Below are 20,467 nucleotides of genomic sequence, written 5' to 3' on the forward strand. Positions count from 1 at the left end.
GGGCGGGATTGCCATGGTTCACTTCTTGCACTGGGCCTTTCACCTCTGGACCCGCAGAAGGATGTCCTGGGCTGCGGTGGGTGCAGATGAACACCCGTGTCCACAGTAGGAAGTAAAGTCTGCAGAGGTTGAACCCCTGCCAGGCTCTATATTCACCAGGCAGTGCGTGCGGTAGGAGTTTCTGTGCCCTGGGGCATCTCAGCCTCTGCCAAGGGAGTTGACTTTGTGCAGCTGGGAGGAGGCGTAGCAGGGTGAGGCCCACCTCCCAGGGGACCTTGGGCAAGTACCTTTCTCAGGTCTCAGATCTCACCTGTGCCTGCCAGGGTGGCGGCGATTTTGCAGGATGATGTTGGTTTAGATGCAAATGCTAGGCATGGCATTAGGCTCTGCTTATCATCCTGATGAACCCAAATGCCCCAAGCCTCCACTGTATCCCACGTGCACTGGGGACATTTTACTCCCCATGGTCATTAACAGGAAAACTTCTGAACCCGGCTGGAGGAACTGGCACCACTACCCCCGACTCCAAGACAAATTCCTTAAATTCCATGTATTCCTTCACCCCTTTTCTGCCTAAGAATGCCTGTTAAACTGAACTTAGCAACATGCAAAAAAAAAAAAATCCTAAAAGAAGCCTAAGGAAAAAATCACCTCATCTCTGGAGGAACAAAGAGAAGGTTTACATCTGACCAGCAAGAAGAGAATGGAATGCAAAATTTAAAGTATTGAAAAAAAGCAAACACTACCAGCCTAGAATTCTGGACCATGCAAAATTATTCTTCAGAAGGGGAGAAACTGTGATTTTTTTTCTCAGACAAACAAAAACTGAAGGAATTTGTTGCCTGTAGCCCTGCCTTGCATGAAATGTTTTCTAAAAGTTATTTAGAGAGATGGAAAAAGATAGAAGTTATAAACTCGGAACTTCATAGCAATGTGGGAGTTCCCTGGTGGCCAAGTGGGTAAGAGTCCAGCTTTCACTGCCGTGGATCAGGTTCAATCCCTGGTGGGGGAGCTGAGATCCTGAAAAGCTCAGGGTGGACAAAAAAGAAAAGAAAAAGAAAGAGAGATGCCTGTTTCCATTGGGGAAACTGAGATCCTGCAAGCCCGAGGGTGCCCAACAAAAGAAAAAAAGAAAGATATCTGTTTACATAAGGAACAATCATCAAAGAAGAAATAAGCAAAGACAAAATAAAACTTCAATTTTCTTATTATCAGTTCAGTTCAGTCACTCAATTGCGTCCGACTCTTTGCAACCCCATGGACTGCAGCAAGTGAGACCTCCCTGTCCATCACCAACTCCCAGAGCTTGCTCAAACTCACATCCATTGAGTTGGTGATGCCATCCAACCATCTCATCCTCCATTGTCCCCTTCTCCGCCCACCTTCAATCTTTCCCAGAATCAGGGTCTTTTCAAATGAGTCAGTTCTTCACACCAGGTGGCCAAAGTATTGGAGCTTCAGCTTCAGCATCAGTCCTTCCAATGAATATTCAAGACTGATTTCCCTTAGGATGGACTGGTTGGATCTCCTTGCAGTCCAAGGGACTCTTAAGAGTCTTCTCCAACACCACAGTTCAAAAGCATCAATTCTCTGGAGCTCAGCCTTCTTTATAGTCCAACCCTCACATCCATACCTGACTACTGGAAAAATCATAACTTTGACTAGACAGACCTTTGTTGGCAAAGTAATGTCTCTGCTTTTTAATATACTGTCTAGCTTGGTCATAGCTCTTCTTCCAAGGAGCAAGTGTCTTTTAATTTCATGGCTGCAGTCACCATCTTCCACTCTCTTTTTCACTTTCTGTCTTAAGGGCAGTGTCATCTGCATACCTGAGGTTCTTGATATTTCTCCCGGCAATGTTGATTCCAGCTTGCACTTCATCCAGCCTGGCATTTCGCATGATATATTCTGCATATAACAGAAAATAATAATAACTTCTTATTATTAATTGATCTAATAAATAACAAAGATGGGCCCACTAAAGATAGAAATTGTATGGACCTAACAGAAGCAAGGAGAAGGCAAAGGCAACCCACTCCAGTACTCTTGCCTGGAAAATCCCATGGACGGAGGAGCCTGGTAGGCTGCAGTCCATGGCGTCGCTAAGAGTCAGGCACGACTAACTGACTTCACTTTCACTTTTCACTTTCATGCATTGGAGAAGGAAATGGCAACCCACTCCAGTATTCTTGCCTGGAGAATCCCAGGGACAGAGGAGCCATCTATGGGGTCGCACAGAGTCAGACATGACTGAAGTGACTTAGCAGCAGCAGCAACAGAAGCAAAAGATATTAAGAAGAGGTGACCCAGAGGGATGGGGAGGAGGGTTCAGGATGGGGGAACACATGTACACCCGTGGCTGATTCATGTCGATGTATGGCAAAAACCACCACAATTTTGTAAAGTAATTAGCCTCCATTAAAATTAAGAAATTAATTTAAAAGAAAAAAAACAGAAAAGGTGGCAAGAATACACAGAACTATACAAAAAAAGATCTTAATGATCCAAGTAACCACAATGATGTGATCACTCACCTAGAGCCAGACATCTCAGAGTGCAAGTGGGCCTTAGGCAGCATCACTACAAACAAAGCTAATGGAGGTGTTGGAATTCCAACTGAGCTATTTCAAATCCTAAAAGATGATGGTGTTAAAGTGCTTCCCTTGATATGTCAGCAAGTTTGGAAAACTCAGCAGGGGCCGCAGAACTGGAAAAGGTCAGTTTTCATTCCAATCCCAAAGAAGGGCAATGCCAAAGAATGTTCAAACTACCACACAATTGCACTCATTTCATATGCTAGTAAGATAATACCCAAAATCCTTCAAGCTAGGCTTCAATAGTATGTGAACCAAGAACTTTCAGATGTACAAGCTGAATTTAGAAAAGGCAGAGGAACCAAAGATCAAATTGCCAACATCTGTTGGATCATAGAGAAAGCTAGAGAATTTCAGAAAAAAATTCTACTTCTGTTTCACTGACTATACTAAAACCTTTGACTGTGTGGATCACAACAAACTGGAAAATTCTTAAAGTGTAGGAGTACCAGACCACCTTATCCGCCTCCTACAAAACCTGTATGCAGGTCAAGAAGCAACAGTTAGAACTGGACATGGAACAATGGACTGGTTCCAAATTGGGAAAGGACTGCATCAAGGCTGTATGCATTACATCACGAGAAATGCCAGGCTGGATAAAGTACAAGCTGGAATCAAGATTGCTGAGAGAAATATCAGTAACTTCAGATACACAGATGACACCACCCTAATGCAGAAAGCAAAATGGAATTAAAGAGCCTTTTGATGAAAGTGAAAGAGGAGAGTGAAAAAGCTGGCTTAAAACTCAACATTCAAAAAACTATGATCATGTCATCCGGCCCCATCACTTCATGGCAAATAGATGGGGAAACAATGAAAACAGTGACAGACTTAATTTTCTTGGGCTCCAAAATCACTGCGGACAGTGACTGCAGCCATGAAATTAAAAGACACTTGCTCCTTGGTAGAAAAGCTATGACAAACCTAGACAGTATACAGAGGTCTGTATAGTCAAAGCTATGGTTTTTCCGGTAGTCACGTACAGATGTAAGAACTGGACAACAAAAAAGACTGAGCAGCAAAGAAATGATGCTTTTGAACTGTGGTGTTGGAGAAGACTCTTGAGAGTCCCTCGGACTACAAGGAGATCCAACCAGTCAATCCTAAAGGAGATCAACCTTGAATATTCACTGGAAGGGCTGATGCTGAAGCTGAAGCTCCAATATTTTGGCCACCTGATGTGAAAGCCAACTCATTGAAAAAAGACACTGATGCTGAGAAAGATTGAGGGCAGGAGGAGAAGGGGACAACAGAAGACGAGATGGTTGGATGGCATCACTGACTCAATGGACTTGAGTTTGAGCAAACTCTGGGAAATAGTAAAGGGCAAAGAAGCCTGGCATGCTGCAGTCCATGCGGTCGCAAAGAGTTGGACATGACTGAGCCGCTGAACAACAGCAATAATGTATTCCATTAGTATGCTTATATATGTATACACGTATAAAAACGCAGGAGACGTAAGAGAAGCAGATTTGATCCCTGAGTTGGGAAGATCTCCTGGAGAAGGGCATGACAACCCGCTCCAGTACTCTTGCCTGGAGAATCTCATGGACAGAGGAGCCCCGCAGGCTACAGTCCATAAGGTGGCGAAGAGTCGGACACGACTGAAGAGACTTAGCACACACAAGCACACATGTGTACACAGGTACATGTATATATACATACATTTCAGTATATATATGTGAATTGAATAACAGTAATGATACAAGAGACAAGAAGGAGAAATTTGGATTAGTTACTATAAGGTACTCAAACTATGTGCCAAGTCTTACAGTGTTATTTGAAAGTGAATTTGTATTAGTTGTAAATGTATACTGCAAGTTCCAGGGAAACCACTAAAAAAGTTTTGCTTGTTTTTTTTTTAAGTATAATAGGACTTCCCTGTTTTTTCAATAGGACTTCACTTATATACAGTGAAATGTATATACATACATATACCTGTATACACACGTGTGCTTGTGCGTGCTAAGCCTCTTCAGTCGTGTCCAACTGTTTGCCACCTTATGGACTGTAGCTTGCTGGGCTCCTCTGTCCATGAGACTTTCCAGTGCCTAAGAGTCTGTGCTCTCAATGCAGGGGGCCCGGGTTCGATCCCTGATCAGGGAACTAGATCTCACAGGCTGAAACTAAGAGTTCACATGCTGGAAGTCAAAGATCTTATATGACGCAACTTAAAAAAAAAAAAAAAGATTCCACGTACCACAACTAAGACCCAATGCAGCCAAATACACAAATAAATAAAATAAAATATAAAAAAAGAAGGATGGGAAAGATATCCCATGCAAATGGAAACCAAAAGAGAGCAAAGATAACTGTACTTATAAAAGACAAAATAGACTTTAAGACAAAAACTGTAGGAGACAGAGACTTCATCTAGTGATAAAAGGGTCAGTTCATCAAGAAGATATGACAGTTGTAAATATATAGGCACCTAACATATATTAAATAAATACCAGCAGATCTGAAGGGAGAAATAGATAGCAATACAATCGTAGTGGGAAATTTAAGTAGGGATTTGAGTGGATTAAAGCACCACTTTCAACTATGGATAGATCACCCAGACAGAAAATCAATGCAGAAACACTATATTTGAACTATACTTTACACCAAATGGCCCTAACAGACATATATAGAACATTCCATCCAAAAACCCCCAAATTCATGAAGAACAATGTTAAGGACAGATCATAAGTGCATTCTCAGTCATTCAGTCTTACCCGACCCTTTTCGACCCCATGGATTGTAGCCCGCCAGGCTCCTTTGTCTGCAGAATTTTCCAGGCAAGAATAATGGAGTGGGTTGCCATTTCCTCCTCCAAAGATAGATTATATTAGGTCACAAAACAAGTTTTAACAAATATAAGAAAATTTCTACCTTAGCAAATATCTTTTCTGAACACAGTGCTATGAAACTAGAAATCAATAACAAGAAAAATGGAAAATTTCTGTGTGAAAATGAAATAACACATTTCTGAACAACCATTGAGTCAAAGAGGAAATCGAAAAGTACCTTGAAAGAAGCAATAATGGAAATGCAATATTCCAAAACTTATAGAATGCAGCAAAAACAGTTCTAAGAGGGAAGTTTATAGCTATAAACCGGTACATCAGCAATAATAATAATAATAATAATAAGTCTTAAAAAACAATCTAACTTTACACTTCAAGAAACCAGAAAAAAGAAGACCAAAGTAAGCCCAGCGTCAGCAAAAGGAAGAAAATGAAGAAGATCAGAAAAGAAGTAAACGAAATCAAGACCAGAAAAGCAACATAAAAATCAAGAACTATTTTTTTAAAGATAAAACTGACAAACCTTCAGCTAGGCTAAGGGGGAAAAAAGAGATAAGACTTGAATAAATAAGTAAAAGGTGTACATGTTGGGAAGGAAGACATAAAACTGTTTTTGTTCATAGATGACATGATTATCTAAGTAGAAAATCCAAAAGAACTGGCATAAAAAAATTCCTGAACTAACAAATGACTATAGCAAAGTCAGAGAATACAAGTTCAATATGCAAAAGTCAATCACTTTCCTACAAACCAGCAATAAACAAGTAGAATCTGAAATTTAAAAAACACAATACCATTTACAGTATCAACCCAAAAACTGAAACAGGTATAAATCCAACAGATACGTATAAGATCTATATAAAAGAAAAGTACAAAGGATGCGCACAATAAAGGACAAAAACGGTAAGGACCTAACAGAAGCAGGAGACTAAGAAGAGGTGGCAAGAATACACAGAAGTGTACAAAAAAGGTCTTGATGGCCCCAGTATCCACAATGGTGCAGTCACTTACCTAGAGCAGGACATCCTGGAGTGTGAAGTCAAGTGGGCCTTAGGAAGCATTACTAGGAACAAAGCAAGTGGTGGTGACGGAATTCCAGTTGAGCTATTTAAAATCCTAAAAGATGATGCTGTTAAAGTGCTGCACTCAACATGCCAGCAAATTTGGAAAACTCAGCCGTGGCCACAGGACTGGAAAAGGTCAAGGGGGCCTCGAAGAAACCACACATACACACACATAGATCATGGGTGCCTGCAAGAAACGTGCTGTGACCCAAGATCTCCTGTGTTCCAGGAGCTTTGCTGAGCCCTTTCCATGTGCTGTCTCCCCCAGTCCTCATGAAACACTACTAGGAAAGCATCATTATCTGCATTTTGCAGCCAAGGAGGCTGAAGCAAAGCGCAGTAAGGTGAACTTGTCCAAGGTCGTCTAGCTAAGAACAGGCACAGCCAAGATTTTAACCCGGGTCTGTCCAATTTTACCAGGTTGTGTGCATGCTAAGTCGCTTCAGTCATGTCTGACACTTTGTAACCCTATGGACTATAGCCCGCCAGGCTCCTCTGTCCATGGCATTTCCCAGTCAAGAATACTGGAGCTTGTCGCCATTTCCTCCTCCAGGGTATCTTCATCTCTGAAGTCTCCTGTATTGGTAAGTGGATCCTTTATTTTACCACTAGCGCCACCTGGGAAGCCCCTTTACAAGGCTGTCGTTCAGCCGCTAAGTCATGTCTGACTCTTTGCGACCCCATGAACTGCAGCACCCCAGGCTTCCATGTCCTTCACTTCCTCTTGGAGTTTGCTCCAATTCATATCCACTGAGTTAGTGATGCCATCCAACTCTCATCCTCTGTTGCCCCCTTCTCCTGCCTTCAATCTTTTCCAGCATCAAGTCTTTTACTGTGAGTCAGCTCTTTGTATCAGGTGCCCAAAGTATTGGAACTTCAGCTTCAGCGTCAGTCCTTCCAGTGAATATTCAGGGTTGATTTCCTTTAGGACTGACTGGTTTGATCTCCTTGCAGTCCAAGGGACTCTCAAGAGTCTTCTCCAGTACCACAATTACCTGGTAAAAGGATCGAACATAATAATTTAGTAGACGAAACTGTGCGGTGTTTGACAGGTCTGGTCTGGAGCCAGACTCAGTTCAGTTGCTCAGTTGTTCCCGACTCTTTGTGACCCCATGGACTGCAGCGCACTCGGCAGGCTGCAGCTAGACTGCCTGGGTTCAAAATCCTGACTCCTCCACTTAGTGGTTATATGGCATCAGGGGGTTCTCTAGCTGCTGTGTCTCAGAGTTTACATCTGTAGAATAAGGCTCGTTTCCTTAAGCAATAGTTATACATTAAAGCCCTCGGGGTCAAGAATAGGATGAGGTGACCGAGGCAGAATTGTACCAGTGCAGAGTTGGATTCTGTCATTATCTGAAATGTTGATATTTTGTTCATCGTAGCTTTTTTGCATTAATTTTTTAATAAGCTTTACCTAGATTGCCAAGTTTGGGGCACACCCTTAAATCTCTTGAGAAATGAGTGCCTCACTCACCTCATCTTGGTCCCATCCCTGCCCTTGGGGGACTCAGCCTTGAGCAAAGCAAATTCCTGCCTTAAAGTGATGCACATCGTAGAGGGGAAGGCTGCCAATCAACGGAGTTTAAATGTATGACACATCTGAAGCTAAGAAGAAAAACAAAGTTGGGGAAAGAGAGAGACACGAAGCGGAAAAAAAAATAGAACCCACCTCACAAGGTTGGTATAAAGATTAAAATAAGTAATTCACATAAAGCACCTAGTGTAAAGGCGGGCGCCTGCTAAAGCGCTCTGCAGACACTGGCCATTAATGTGACTTCAGTGTTGGCTCTGGGGGCACATTACAGAGACTGCAGGGCTCTGCTCTCCTGGAGCTTGCTGGGGCAGTGTTGGTTTCATAAACTGAGAGCTGGGCCCCACTGATGCCAGGATTCTTAACCTTTTTGTGGACCCCCAGGCAGTCCAGTGAAGCCCACAGACCCCTCCTCAGATAATAATTTTAAGTGCATAAAATAAAATACATAGGTTTACAAAAGAAATCTGTTGACATGGAATTATCAAGATATTTTTAAATACATGGGCTTCTTAGCAAATTAAATAACAAGAGCTAGAAGTGGGTCTGAGGCAGGAGGTAGATGACACCCCCCCACTCCAAGCAACTGGAGATTTATTCCCTGTAGACTGAAACTCCAAGACGAGAATCGCATGACAATCGAGGAAGGCGGCTGGGCACGGCTCTGATCACATATTTCTCATTCTCCAAGTTAAGAGACCTCCCTGATCACACATGCGCAGAAAGGCTCCTTGGAGGTTAGAGGGTGAGTGATGCCAAGGGATGTTCTACCCATATGCCTTTCCGGTAAAATCCATCTTGGCTAAGAATGCATGCACACACATGGGAGGACCCCGAGATATACCCAATGTGCACTGTGAAGCGGCAAATCAAAATGATTGGCCAAAGGAAGCCCAAAAGAAATGCCCCATATAAATAATTCAAACTACCATGAGGGACTCTCCTTCTGAGTCTGCTCATGTGTCTATCCACACACTGTATCTTTTCCTCCTGATAAATACTTGCTTCACCACTTTCTGTCTTTGTGGCAATTCTTTTCTGCAAAGCCGAGGATCCAGGGCCCTTGTCATTGACCATGGTCTAGTGGCTAGGATCTGCAGCTCTCACCGCCATGACCCAGCCTCAATCTCTGGCTGGGAACCCAAGCCCCACTCCAAGCCATTCCAGGCCGAGGCCACCTGAGATCAGGTCTAGTAACTACCATAATTTCAAGGGAGTAAAGCATTTCTTTTCTTTCAAGGAAGTAAAGCATTTCTTGGATTTCCTTGGTGCCTCAGATGGTAAAGAATCTGTCTGTAATGAAGGAGTCCAGGGTTCAATCCCCTGGGTTGGAAAGATCTGATGGAGATGGGAATGGCAACCCACCCACTCCAATATTCTTGCCTGGAGAATTCCATGGACAGAGGAGGCTGGTGGGCTACAGTCCATGGGGTCACAAAGAGTCAGACACAACTGAGCGACTAACACACACAAAGCATTTCTGGGCTGCTTCAAGGGATCTGCAACAGCATAATGGAGATGCAAAATCATATAGTGTTTGTTAGTGACAATATCACAAATACTGCTTATATTACTAAGATTTTTTTTCTCTATAACTGAAGGAAGTGCTACATGTCAGCTGGAGGTCAGTGAAAATAAAACTATCGAGTATTGTCCCATTAAAGTTCACGGACCCAGCTTACAAATCCCTGCATAAAGGGGTCTTTGAAATCTATTTCATGGGTCACAACTAGCACTTTTTTGGATGAAATAATGATATAGACCAGACCAGATTAGAACAGAATATAATAGATCGGCATGCATTGCTCACAATAAAATGAATTCAGATTCATGAAACTTTCATTTCACTTGTGTGTGTTGGTGGTGGTGGTGGGGGGGCGGTGTGTGTGTGACAGTTCACAATGCGAAAATACCTCTGAGCTTCCCTGGTGGTGCAGTGGTTAAGAATCTGCCTTGCAATGCAGGGGACATGGGTTCAATCCCTAGTCCAGAAAGATCCCACATGCCGTGGGACAACGAAGGGCAAGTGCAGCAAGCACTGAGCCTGCCGCCCTAGATCCGGTGCTCCGAAACTAGAGAAGCCTGAGCGCTGCAATCAGAGAATAGCTACTCTCACCACTAGAGAAAGACCACACACAGCAACGAAGACCAGCACAGCCAAAAATGAAATTAATTAATGGTCAGAAATATCTGAGGAGCAATGGCTCGAGGGAGGGCAGATCCAGCACGGCCGTGGCCCCATCGCAGGGGCAAACTTCCTTGTCCCCCGCTCCGGGCCCCCACTGGCCTTGGCTTGGTCCTTGTCTGCCCTTCTGCCTACACACAAATATACACACAAGACCCGAGCTCAGAAAACGCTCTGCTGTCAGTGGCTACACAGCTGTTTCCCCCGTCCTCAGGGAGAGGAGCAGGTGTGGCGATGCCCATGTCCTGAGCTCATCGCCTGTCTGGGGACATGCCCCTCCTGATGGCCACATGCACATATTAGGCAAATATTAGGCAAGCTGTTTGTGAAGAGCCAGCTGGCAGCATGTCTGGAAGTGCCGGGCTCCAAAGGTTTGGGGCCAATTAAACAGCCTCTGATGAGCTGCTATAGGGAGCGAAGGCTGGGCAGATACTTTGGTGCTTTTTTCTGAATGTGTCTGTGTTCCTATTGCCCAACCTCAATAGCAAAGGTGAAAGTCTGGGGACTCCCCTGGTGGTCCAGTGGCTAAGATTCCCTGCTCCCAGTGCAGGGGGCCTGGGTTCAATCCCTGGACAGGAAACTAGCTCCCACATGCCACAGCTAAGACCTGGAGCAGTCAATAAGTTTTCTTTAAAAAGGTGAGAGCCTGGGAGAGGATATTGGAATCAGAAAAACAAACTTCTAAGGGAATCGACTCTCTGGTTTCCCAAGGGGAAGGGGGTTTGACCCTCAGCAGATGGGAGCTGAGGAAACAAATTATTCGCTTGTCGGGATGTGCTGGCAATTAACCCTGTGCTAATAAACAGGAAAGAGCTAAAGGGGGAAGACGGGCTTTGTCTGGCGGAGGTGGGAAGAGCGGGGATTTAAAGCTGCAGCTCAATCTAGTGGTTCAGAAGGGAAACGCTAGGGTCTGAAGCATCATACTTCGGCCACCTCATGCTAAGAGGTGACTCATTGGAAAAGACCCTGATGCTGGCAGGGATTGAGGGCAGGAGCAGAAGGGGACGACAGAAGATGAGCTGGCTGGATGGCATCACCGACTCGATGGACATAAGTTTGGGTAAACTCCGGGAATTGGTGATGGACAGGGAGGCCTGGGGTGCTGTGATTCATGGGGTTGCAAAGAGTCGGACACGACTGAGTGACTGGACTGAACTGAACTGAAGCGTCTGAGTTCAAATTCTGCCTACACTATTGCTTTGCTATGTGACCTCTGTATGGCAAGTCATTTTCCCTCTGTGGATCCTTGTTTTTTTAAGTCTATAAAATGGGGAAATAACAGTGTTTACTTTGAAAGACTACTGGAAAGCTTTAACAAAAAGATGTTAAATGCCTAGCCCTACGCTTAGCATGCATAAGTACTCAATAATGGCCAGCTCTCTTTGTTACCATCAATGTTACTTGTCCCATAGCCTGCGGCCTATATCTGTTCCTTAGTGGAGATCTATTGTTCAGGCTGAGCTCCTCACAATGCCAGAAATCACAGAGAACATAAAATCCTGCTAGTTAAGCTTTATTGAGCATTTACTGTATGCCAGGCACGGTTCTGAGCACTTCGCATGCATTTATTTGCTAATTAATTCTTAGCAACGACTCTATAAAAATCAACCTATGAAATTATCATCATGAGTATTATAAAATTATCATCAACAACAATTCCATGAAACTGTCATCACCCTCATTTTACAAATGAGGAGCTGGGTTAGTTACCAACTGCTGTATAACAAATTACCCCAACACTTAGCAGCTTAGAACAACAGTAAACGCTTATTATCTCACAACTTCTGTGGCTCAGGGATTTGGGGACTGCTTAGCTGTGTGGCTCCAGGGCCGACGCTCTGATGAGGCTGCGGTCAAGATGTTGGCCAGGGCTATAGTCCTCTGAAAGCCTGGCTAGACTGGAGGACCCACTTCCAAGATAGTTCCCGCAGGGGCCTGACAAGTTGGTGTTGGGGCTGTTGGCAGAAGGCCTTGGTCCTTCACCACACGAATCTCTCCATAAGGTGTTTTCCCTTTCTTTACAATATGGCTGAGGGCTTCTCCCAGAGTAAGTGATCCAAGAGAAAGACAGAAGCTGGAATTTCTTCTTGCTCTAATTTTTTTGTGTGTGTGTGAAAAAAAAAAAAACACATGTAACACAAACTTTACGAACTCTAGCCATTTTGACGTATACAGTTCTCAGTGATATCAAGTACATTCATATTGCTGTGCGGCCATCACCACCATCCATCTCCAGCATGTTTTCATCTTGCAAAACCGCAACTCTGTACCCGGTACACAATAGCTCCCCATTTCTCCTTCCTCAGTCCCTCTTGAAGCTGAGGAGGTGGTGATTGTGAGACAAGATCTAATTGACAGAAGGAGCTAGCCACCAGGAGAGCTACTAGGAGAGCTTTTCAGACAGAAGGCACAGCAAGTGCAAAGGCACTGAGGTAGGAACACTCTCAGGAGACCAGCTTGGCTGGAGCAGGATGAGTAAGAAGAATGATAGGTAGGAGGTGAGAGAGGTCAACAGGGCTTGATCACACAGCACCTTGTTAAGCAAGGTCACTCTCAGAGCAGCCATGGGGGCATTTAAGGCAGAGACCAACACAGTCCTGGCATCTAGGTGATGGTGGTGGTTTAGTCACTAAGTCGTGTCTGACTCTTGTGATCCCATGGACTATAGACCACCAGGTTCCTCTGTCCATGGGATTTCCAGCCAAGAATACTGGAGTGGGTTGCCATTTCCTTCTCCAGGGATCTCCCTGACCCAGGGATCGAATCTGGGTCTTGTGCATTGCAGGCAGACTTTTCACCGTCTGAGCCACCAGGGAAGCTTGCATCCAGGAGCCTCTCACATAATGAAGACAGTCCCAGATGAACCTAGAAGAATCTGCTCCTCCAAGGCAGCGTCCAAGAGCTCAGCCTGGAGCAGCTCAGCCAGAGTCGCTACCATCCATCCTCGTTTCAGCCTCCCTGTAAGCCAGACTAGCATCCCCATTAATATAAATGAGGTCTTTGCTGACTTTGATTTCCAAATGAGCCCAGCCGTTCAAGATCTCTATTCCAGGAAATGAGAAATTTATGTAATGAAAATTAAAAGAGAAACTGGGGAAGCGGCTCTTTAAGTGCCTACTTCCTGGGTAAGTGAGTCAGATCTGGCAGGAGATGGATGAAGATGCCACCCTAGGTCTCCTGGGAACCTGTGACCAGCAGGGAGGCAGGGAGCATCCTGGCTATAGGCAAAAATGAAGCCCCCAGACCCCCTTCCTTTACTCCAAAAAACAGCCATGATAATAATAGCTCATCTTCACTGCTCCTGTTCACCTGCCCAACCCTGTTCTAAGCACTTTACTTACATGGGTTATTTCGTTCAACCTTCATGACAAAAAGATGGTATAGGCACTACTATGTTCCCCATTTTACAGATGGGAAAACTGAGGCTCAGGTTGTGACCTGATCAAGGACACATAGAAAACAGTGACCAAAATGGGACTCGAGTCTTTTGTCTTTCATCTCCACAGATCCTCTAGTCCAGAGCTCAGACAGTGTGGAATGGAAGGAAGGCTCAGGAGGCAGAGAGATTTGGGTTCGAATCCAAGCTTCAACTACTGACCTGCTATATGACCTTGAACAAACTGCTTACTTCCTGGCGGCTCAGTTCCTTTATAATTTTTGCCCCTTCTCCATTGAGTTCATCCCTGAATTAAAGAAGATAATGTATAAAGATGGCAACACAGGATTTCAGATGCCTTCTCAAACTAATTTTAAAAACCAATGGTAAACTCTTAGAACTGAAAAGTCTTTGGGCAATAGCTTCAGGTACAGTTGGATCTAGGGGCTCTAAAGATGCCAAGGGCTCAGTTTTTTCTTTTTCTCCATGTAGGAGACCCTCCCTAAGAGCTCCAAGATTACATCAGATTTCTGACAGCTAGAAATCTTGGTTGAAAGAAAGTTTTTTTCAAACAGCACAGCAAAAGTCCTAGTATTCACTCTGATTGGACCAAGTTGGGTCACATGATCATCCCATCACCAATCTCTATGGCCAGAGAGATGGACAATGCTGACTGGGCCACCCAGGCCATCCCCTCCTAGAGCTACAGGGAGGGGTGCAGAAAACCAGGGCTGAGCCATTTGCACTGTGAGGGGGAGAGGCTAGCCTCCTCCCAAAAACCTGGGGTGCTCTTACCAGAAAAATAAAGAATGTATGCTGGGCCAGCAGGAATACCAGATGGTGATCCTGGCACATAGTAGGCCATAAATAAATACATGTGCAATTGAACAAAAAAATTTTCCACCCCAGAGGATGGTTGTAAGGATAAAGTGAAATAACGTATGTGACTCCCTGGCACATATCAGCGCTCCATAAATCTTGTCTTAGAGAAACAAGAGGTGCTCAGATTGAGTTTAGATTCTGGTCACACGCTACACGCTAATGAGCACAGATGCTGGAAGAAACTGGAAGAAAAGGCTTCCCTCACCTCAGCCAGGCCTCCCCCACATTTATTTTACATCCTGCAGACAGAACAGGACCAGGCCTCAGGTAAACAAAGTGAGGCTCTTGCTGTGGCGTAAAATGTAAGGGGACAGGGGCTTCCCTGGTGGTCCCATGGTTAGGGCTTCACCTTCCAATGCAGGGGGTGGGGGGTTCGATCCCTGGTTGGGGAGCTAAGATTCCACATGCCTCATGACCAAGAAGGCAAAACATAAAACAGAAACAATATTGTAACAAATTCAATAAAGACTTAAAAAATGGTCCACATCAAAAAAAAAATCTTTTAAAATTGTATTTAGAAAAATGTAATTAGAAAAAAAAATGTACTTCAGGGACACTGAAAAATAAATAATATTTTAAAAAATCGATAGTACAAAAACCCATGATATTCAAAATATTAACATTTTAAATAGACGTATCCTTACGTACACATTTACATATCACTTCTGTGCAAATATCCAGACATATGCGCATATGGACATTTTCACAGACATATCTTTGTGTATTTCCTCATAAAATCTGCACAGAGCCACTGCATGGCACAATCCCAGGGGGTCCCATTCCACTGTAATCTGCATAGATGGCATCCTTCCTCTGTGCAAGAACAGCACCTCTGGCTGAACACAGCAGGCCTGTGTGTGAACAAACATGTACACACATCTCCATCCATGAGAAGACTCACAGCCACCCACGCAGGACTAAATGGTGCCACGTAACACCATTCATGCACACACGCCAAACAGTGGAACTGCACGATATGGTTTCATACAGCTGACTTGCTCGCCCCAGGGCTTCTGCACTTGCTGTTTGCTTTACCTGGGATGTTCTTGCCGTATAACCACGTAGCTCCCTCTCTTGCCTCCTACATCCTCGAAGCTGACTTTGTCAGAAGGGCTCTAACACCTCCACAACCTACCATTGTCTAAAATTGCAAACCCTCACCCACAGTCCATATCCCCTCCAAACTGGCTTTATTTTTCCCCTTGACATTTAAGACCATCTGACATGATACGTGGCTCCCCAGGTGGCTCAGTGGTAAAGAATCTGCCTGCCAATGCAAGAGATGTAGCTTCAACCCCTGGATCAGGAAGATCCCCTGGAGGAAGAAACTGCAACCCACTCCAGTATTCTTGCCCGGAAAACCCCATGGAGAGAAGAACCTGGCGGGCTGCAGTCCATGGGATCACAAAGAGCAGGACACAGCTTATCAACTGACCATACACATACATAATGTATTTTCCTTTTTATCCTATTGAATGTCTACCCCGCTAAAATGTCAGGGCTTCCCTGCTGGCTCAGACAGCAAAGAATCTACTTGCAATGCAGGAGACCTAGTTTTGATCCCTTCATTGAGAAGATCCCCTAGAGAAAGGAATGGCTACCCACTCCAGTACTCTTGCCTGGAGAATTCCATGGACAGAGGAGCCTGGTAGGCCACTGTCCATGGAGTCACAAAGAGTTGAACACGACTGAGCAACTAACACTTTTACCACTAAAATATCAGCTCTACAAAGGCAAGGATTTTTGTCTGCTTTGTTCACTGCTGTGTTTCCCAGCTTTAGAGCATTGCCTCACACAGAGTAGGTGCTCAATAAATATTAGTTAAATGAATGGAAAAAGCCAAGAAAGTGGGGATCCCTGAGGATGACTGAGACCAAATTTCCCACTACCTCAGCAGAAAGGCAACCAAAAGTCAGATGAAAGTTGAATTCTAGAACTTAGTGGCAATGTAAGATACATTCTAAGTGATGTGAGCGTACTATCTCCTTTAATTATCACAGCAGCCCTGTTAGGCTGGGGTTCCCAGTGTCCAGCATCTAATGCCTGATGATATGAGGTGGAGCTGATGTGATAATAATAGAAATTAAATGCTCAATAAATGTAATACACTTGAATCATCCCAAAACCATCCCCCTCCCTGACCGCTGTCCATGGAAAAACTGACCTCCACAAAACCAGTCCCTAGCGCCAGGAAGGTTGGGAACCATGCGTAAGATACCACTGTCTATCCCCAGTTTACCTGGAGGGAATCAAGGCACTGAGCAGTTAAATCACTTGGACAAGACGTGCAGAAGTGGTAAAGCTGAGATTCAAGCCCAGCATCCTGGCTCCACCCAGTCCACTCCTACACACGCGCGCGCGCGCGCACACACACACACACACACACACTCTTACATAGTGTCACCCGGTCCTTTCAGTTTTTAGGCAACTCTCAGAAAAGAAACCTCCTTCCCCCAGACTGGGTGTCTGGAGTCCCCACCCCTCACTGACCTCATTGCACCCCAGCCAAATTCAAATCTGCAGCCCTGGCGACGTTGCTGTTGCTGCGGGAAGCTGTAGGCTGTCCAGTTGTCATGGCGATGGTCTCCGGCTCTTACCAACAGTCCCGCCTCCTGGCTGCCGGGCTGGCTCACTCTTGCCACGCTTAGAGGCTGTTCCGTGGCCTTGCTCCGTACCTGACCCCTTCTGGGTAGCTAGGTGGGCCCAAAGCTTCCCTTGTCTCTCCTGTTCCCCCCTGGGGGCAAGAGGATCAGAAGCAAGGCACCTGATCCCCGCCTACCTTCCTGGCCTCCTTGGCTATGTGACCTTGAGCTATAGTGTCTCCTGTCCCTGTTTTACAGGTGGCCACGAAGAGTTAATGAGCTCAGTGGTTCATTCATTCCACAAATTATTACTGAGCTCCTGCTATGTGCCAGGCAATGGTCTAGCTGCTGGGGATACAGCAACGACTAAGACAGACCAGGTTGTCTGGGAGACAGACAACAAACATATTCTGGGAGGGAGATAATGCAACTGAATGCAGATGAGTGGAGGGATCAGGGCAGACACTACTTAGGGGGGTTAAGGAACTGCTCTCTCACTTGAGCTAAACCAGAATAAGCATTTAGCCATGCAAATATATAGGGAAAGAGTATTCCAGAAAGAAACTGCAGCATGTACAAAGGCCCTGAGGCAGGGATGAACTGGTCTATTTAAGGAACAGAAGGCCCTTCCCTCAAAATGATGCTTATAACTTTCAGAGGGCAGCTTCCAAGTACAAACTCCGACTCTGAAGGCACAGAGAAAGTGAGCCTTGACAAGGCTGCTCATACTGGCAGGAGGAAAATGACATCATAGCCAGCTGCTGGGGTGCAGCTTCCAGCTCCTGGGGGCTCCCCTCAAACTCGGAGTCTGAGCCTCTGCAGCAGGTAAAAGAGCAGTGATACTAATACAACATGTTCTAGATGCTTTCCATGTGTTAATTAGTCTCTGCTTCACATCCCTAAGGGAGAATTTATTGTTCTCATTATCTCCATTTTACAGATGGAAAGCTAAGGCAAAGAGCTGCTTGCCCAAGGTCAACGGCTGTTGACTGGCAAAGCTGAAAACATACTTGGCTGCAAAGCCCATGGCCCCAGCCACCATCCCAGATGCTCTGTAAATGAACAAAGGGACTCAGTTCAAAGCCTCCGAAAGAGGTGTGGACATTGATGAACTGAAGCCCGTGACCTTTGCAGAGGGCCCCACCGCCCATGACCAGCCCATCTTTGGAGGCATGTGGGCATAGCGACTCTCTGTGGCAAGAGTTTCCAGTCTTCCAAAATACAGCACGTTCTTATGTGACCTCTCCAAATTTTAAAACACAGACCAAGCTCTTTCTTTTCAATATCGAGCAGTCCAATAAAACGTGTTGTTTAGACATCCAGGTGGGACCATCGGGGACCAGCGCAAAGTGATAGGGCAGGATCTCTTGTTCAGAAATGATTCGGAAAAAACCAGCAAGGACAGAGCAGTGATCCCTGGGGGGCCCTCCCTTCGGAGCACGGGCCTCTGAACAAATTGCCCGAGTTGCACATCTGTGAAGCCGGCCCGGCCTCTCAGGTAGGCACTTCCTCAATACTTACTGAATCAAATGCAAGGCAGAGGAAGGGCTTCCCTGGTGGCCTTGGGGTAAAGAATCTGCCTGCCAATGCAGGAGACACAGGTTCAATCCCTGATCCGGGAAAATCCCACACACTGGCCACGGAGCAACTCAGGCCGTGTGCCACAACTACTGAGCCTGTGCTCCAGGAGCCCTGGAGCTGCAATTTCGGAGCCCGTGCGCTACAGCTACCAAAGCCCGAGTACCCTAGAACCCGTGCTCCACAAGAGAAGCCGCTGCAATGAGAAACCCCGGCACCAGAACCAATAATAGACCCCGCTCACTGTAATTAGAGAAAGTGTGCAGCAACGAAGACCCAGTGAAGCCAAACACAAATAAAGTGATTGCATTATTTTTTTAATAAAAGAAGTTAGAGGGAAAGGGAGGAAAACAGACAGGCATCTGGTCCCTCAATATATCAGTGTGTGTGTGCGCTCAGTCACTTCAGTTGTGTCCAACCCTTTGCAACCCTATAGACTGTAGCCCACCAGGCTCCTCTGTCCATGGGATTCTCCAGGCAAGAATACTGGAGAGGGTTGCCATGCCCTCCTCCAGGGGATCTTCCCGACCCAGGGATTGAATCTGCGTCTCCTGCATCTCCTGCATTGCAGAAGGATTCTTTACCACGGAGCCACCAAAGAAGCCCCCAATGTATCAGACGCAGCTCCACGTAATACCTCACAATAACTCACCATGTGCCAGGCACTGTGTGTATCAATGCATTTAAACCTCACAGTAGCTATTCTCGCTTTCAGATGAGGAAACTGGAGCTTAGGCAGGTGAAATATTTTGGTTATCATTAATACTTGACAGAATTGATCAGACTGGCAGGGGTGAGGAAGAACAAAGATGGGGGGAGGAAAAGTAAGAGAGAGACAAGAGGAGAAGAAGACACCGAGGGCCTGTCTCCCAAGCTGGGCTGCACTCAGGTCTCTGCCAAGACCGCCTGGAATTTGGGGAGGCCGTCGCACCCCAGATCACAGTGCCATCCGCCCCAGCTTGGCTCCTCTCCGGCGATCCAATTACTAAATGCAGCCGCATTCTTTAAAAATGTCTTTCCTCTTATGTAATGCAATAGTGCAAACGCCAAGCAGATGGTGCCGTGACAAGCTTTTTAAAAGTTGGTCAGGAGCTCATCTTTCACAATTAATGTATGGGCATTTAAACGAGCTGCAGCCAGCCACGAAACTCCATCAAGAATCCATGCAGGACAACCGGCTTGACCGCGTGGCCATGCTCACCTCCTCTCGGGCCAGGGGTAGATGGCACAACTGATCACGTTGACTTGTGAGCCACAGTCAGAAGATACTTGGTTTGGACAGAATGAAGAACTGCCTCAGGCCTCGCAAAGCCCAGAGAGCTGGAGCCTTCCTCCATCTATTACCAAGACTGTTGTTTTTTTGTTTTTTTTCCCCAAACTTTTATGTCGTCTTCAAGAGAGTGGGCTCTCTCTCTCTCTCTCTCTCTCTCTGGGAAATGATTGAGTCACAAACAGTGTCAGATGCTGCCAGGGAGCTCTTTCCCCCCACCCCACCCCCACCCATCTTCCTCAGTGCTCAGGGATGAGATCATTTCATTCGGAGCCAATTATAGAAGGAGAACGCTGGGGATGTACAAAGAAACCTCCTGCCACTAACACAGGCTGTACCCTGCCGGCATGAGCAGGAACAGGAGGCTGGATGTCCGGTTCCAAGTTCAACCTCAGGGTGCGCGAAGGCCAAGCATTCCTAAGCCGCAGTTTGGATCTGTCAAGCTAGGATGCTGGGCTTCTGGCTAAGTGAGATCTTTTGGTCAGAAGTTCAGAGCTGGGTGAGTTCGAGGAGATCACCACTGTAAAAGATGGGCAAACTGGGGCTCGGAAAGGGGGAACGGGGAATTCCCTGGTGGTCCAGTGATTAAGACTCTGAGCTTCCCCTGCAGGGGGCT

At 45.6% G+C, this 20,467-nt stretch overlaps 2 long non-coding RNA genes across 3 annotated transcripts; one reads left to right on the top strand and one right to left on the bottom strand.

Annotated features, from left to right (window-relative positions):
• Window positions 1-1,406: 1,406 nt before the first annotated feature.
• On the bottom strand, window positions 1,407-20,002 carry LOC138990395 (uncharacterized). 2 transcript variants are annotated; one of them, XR_011466461.1, is made up of 3 exons: window positions 19,783-20,002; window positions 6,395-7,442; window positions 1,407-1,908 (listed from the first exon to the last, which is right to left on the bottom strand). It is a non-coding gene; the product is annotated as an uncharacterized lncRNA (long non-coding RNA). The 2 variants fall into 2 exon arrangements; XR_011466462.1 differs by lacking the exon at window positions 19,783-20,002 and adding an exon at window positions 16,912-17,332.
• Window positions 11,087-13,872, top strand: LOC138990511 (uncharacterized). The gene is made up of 3 exons (XR_011466654.1): window positions 11,087-11,223; window positions 12,949-13,123; window positions 13,670-13,872. It is a non-coding gene; the product is annotated as an uncharacterized lncRNA (long non-coding RNA).
• Window positions 20,003-20,467: the final 465 nt, after the last annotated feature.

Source organism: Bos mutus, chromosome 13, assembly GCF_027580195.1.
Source record: "Bos mutus isolate GX-2022 chromosome 13, NWIPB_WYAK_1.1, whole genome shotgun sequence".
In the NCBI taxonomy this organism is placed as follows: domain Eukaryota; kingdom Metazoa; phylum Chordata; class Mammalia; order Artiodactyla; family Bovidae; genus Bos; species Bos mutus.